Below are 3,793 nucleotides of genomic sequence, written 5' to 3' on the forward strand. Positions count from 1 at the left end.
TGCGTAAGTAAGCTCTTTGTATTCTCCTATGGCTATTTTCTAGCCAAGTATCAAAGCACACTACTATGCCAGATGAGATGACACTGAGTTAGTGCCTAATTGAAATCCAACCCCTACTAAATTTTCCCACTTCGGTCTTTGCTATGGATATGTGTGCCACTAAGAGCTAAACACAACGGTAGCAAGTCCCCCTGCTAATTCCTCACAAAATGGTACTAGATGCAAATTAAAATAAAAAAAGTAGAACGTTATTGTAGCCCTAAGAAGGGCTGTTGGGTTCTTTGAGAATCACTCCTGCCTAACAGTAAGCTAATAGAACACCCTAACGCTTTCCCTGACCAGCAGCAGCTCTCTCCCTAGCGGCATCCAGACACAGAATGATCCGAGCAGCGCGGGCAGCGGCTAGTCTATCCCAGGGTCACCTGATCTGGCCAGCCAACCACTGCTATCGACGTGTAAGGGTACCACGTCATGCTGGGTGGAGTGCAGAGTCTCCTGGCTTGTGATTGGCTCTGTTTCTGGCCGCCAAAAAGCAAAACGGCGGGAGCTGCCATTTTCTCGAGCGGGCGAAGTATTCGTCCGAGCAACGAGCAGTTTCGAGTACCCTAATGCTCGACCGAGCATCAAGCTCGGACGAGCATGTTCGCTCATCTCTAGTCAACACAGATGGTCAGTGGCGATGCCGCCATCATCAGCCTCACCATCTCGCTGCTTGGCCTGTTGAAAAACTCTCTGGTCAGCATGAAGTCGGAAGCTTTGCGCTCGTCACAAGAGACGGGGGAAGAAGATTCCCTTGTTGATAGCCAAAGCACCCTTAGGTCTGTTTCTCAGCGCATATCGGAGGAGGTGGAGGAGGATGAGGAGGAAGAGGAGGAGAATGTTGGCGAGACAGAAGAGGGGACCATTGTTCAGTCCTTCACTGTTCAGCGTGTATGGGCAGAAGAAGAGGAGTTGGAGGAGTTGGAGGAGGAGGAAATGGGCAGTCAGGCCAGTGAGGGGAGTGAATTCTTGCGCGTTGGGACTCTGGCGCATATGGCAGATTTCATGCTAGGCTGCCTATCCCGTGACCCTCGCGTTCAAAGAATTTATTCCAGCACCGATTACTGGGTATTCACTCTCCTGGACCCACGGTACAAGCAAAATCTTTCCACTCTCATCCCTGGAGAGGAAAGGAGTGTGAGAATGCATGAATACCAGCAGGCCCTGGTGCACAAGCTGAAACAGTATTTCCCTTCTGACAGCGCTAGCGGCAGAGTGCGTAGTTCTGCGGGACAAGTAGCGAGGGAGAGTAGGCGAGCAGGCAGCTTTTCCAGCACTGGCAGGGGTACGCTTTACAAGGCCTTTGCCAGTTTTATGTCACCCCAGCAAGACACTGTCACCTGTTCCCAGTCTCGGCAGAGTAGGGCTGCTCTTTACAGAAAGATGGTGAGGGAGAACGTAGCTGACCATACCATCGTCCTAAATGATCACACAGCTCCCTACAACTACTGGGTTTCAAAGCTGGGCATGTGGCACGAACTGGCGCTGTACGCCTTGGAGGTTCTTGCCTGCCCTGCCGCTAGTGTGTTGTCCGAGCGGGTTTTCAGTGCAGCTGGTGGCATCATCACCGATAAGCGTACACGCCTGTCGACTGACATCGCTGACAGGCTGACGCTCATCAAGATGAATAAAGCCTGGATTTCTCTGAATTTTCATTCTCCACCAGGTGAAAAAAGCTCAACCTGAACAATGTATGCACTCCTCCTCCTCATTGTCCTCCTTATCCTCCTCTTTGTACACTAAAGCATAGAAAACTGGCTATTTTTTGCCAGGGCCAACTGGCTCTAGCTATAGTACTCTATGTATTTAATTTTTCTGGAGGGCCATCTACCCGGTCCTCTGTTTTAAGCAATTTTTGGGAGTGCCACATACAGGCACTCAATCTATTTAATTTTTCTGGAGGACCACCTACCTGCTCCTCTGGTTTGAAAACTTTTTTGGACTGCCACATACAGGCACTATCCAAATTAAATTGTCTCCATAGCAGCCTCCACATGTCGTCTTTTTAGCTGGCTCCACACGTTGTCTCCATAGCTGCCTCCAAAAGTCGTCCATATAGCTGCCTCCATACATTATCTCCTTATCAAACGAACTGTGTCAGGCAGAATTTTGGGTGGTTTTCATGGATTCCACATCAAACTTGTTAACTTTGTCGCCACCCTGCTGTGTAATCCACAAAATATACTGGCAAACTTTTATCATTTACCGATATTATTTCAGCGCTTCTTGCGCATCTGTTTACATTCCCCTCACCTGCCATATCTCAAACTTATAAGAACGCTACTACACTTGATCTTATACAAAAGGTTCTTAGAAGTGCTGTTTGGGGAGTAGCCTAGAGACAGGGGCTTGGATTGGCGAAAGCTCGCCTGGCAGCGGAGCGCCAGCTCCATCTCAAGATCCAACTAACATAGTTTTAACTGCAGCACCTTTAATCTACTACTAGTTCACTGCCTCCATACATGGTCCCCTTATCAAACGGGCTGTGTCAGGCAGAATTTTGGGTTGTTTTCATGGCTTCCACATCAAACTTGTTAACTTTGTCGCCACCCTGCTGTGTAATCCACAAAACATACTGGCAAACTTTTATCATTTACTGATATTATTGCAGCGCTTCTTGCGCATCTGTTTACATTCCCCTCACCCGCCATATCCTAAACTTATAAGAACGCTACTACACTTGATCTTATACAAAAGGTTCTTAGAAGTGCTGTTTGGGGAGTAGCCTAGAGACAGGGGCTTGGATTGGCGAAAGCTGGCCTGGCAGCGGAGCGCCAGCTCCATCTCAAGATCCAACTAACATAGTTTTAACTGCAGCACCTTTAATCTACTACTAGTTCACTGCCTCCATACATCGTCCCCTTATCAAACGAGCTGTGTTAGGCAGAATTTTCAGGTGTTTCACCAGATACATAGTGGAACTCGGCCCATCTGTCGCCGCCATGCTGGAGACCTGAAGTTGCAATCATAGCAGTGCAATATGGATGCCCCATACTGTCGCTCTTAATCATGGAACCATTTCCGTAAAAACAATTAAAAATAGAACCACTATACTATTCCATTATTCCTAGGTGAAATATTCAAATGACCCGGCCTGCTTTGAAAATTATAATTTTTTCAAAGTAAACGCTTCTGGCCCCCAGGCCCATTTTGGGTGGGGAGGAGCCGAGAGACAGGGGCTTGGACAGTCGAAATCTCGCCTGTCAGTGGACCGCCAGCTCCATCCCAAGATTAAGCAGCCTCAGAGGCATCCATGCATGCTGCCCCTGCTGTTTCCTGTCCATTTTGCCTCCACGATCCTCCACAGCGTCCACCAATGTCTCATTTCAACTCTCTATACCCCAAACGCTGGAGCACGAGAGGATATGCAGCACATCATCCCCTTATCAAACGAGCTGTGTCAGGAAGAATTTTCAGGTGTTTCACCAGATACATAGTGGAACTCGGCCCATCTGTTGCCGCCATGCTGGAGACCTGAAGTTGCAATCATAGCAGCGCAATATGAATGCCCCATACTGTCGCTCTTAATCACGGAAGTCGTCTCCATGGCTGCCTCCACATGTCGTCCCCTTATCAAAAGAGCTGTGTCAGGCTCATTTTTCGGGTGTTTCACCAGATACGTTATGGAACTTGGTCACTATGTCGCTACCATGCTGTGTTATCGACTAAATATACCGTCAAACTTTTGTTCACATAGGAAATCATTTCACCTCCTTTGGAGAAACCTGAGTCCATTTAGGGTACGTCGCCATGA

The sequence above is a fragment of the Engystomops pustulosus genome, chromosome 1, assembly GCF_040894005.1.
Source record: "Engystomops pustulosus chromosome 1, aEngPut4.maternal, whole genome shotgun sequence".
NCBI lineage: Eukaryota > Metazoa > Chordata > Amphibia > Anura > Leptodactylidae > Engystomops > Engystomops pustulosus.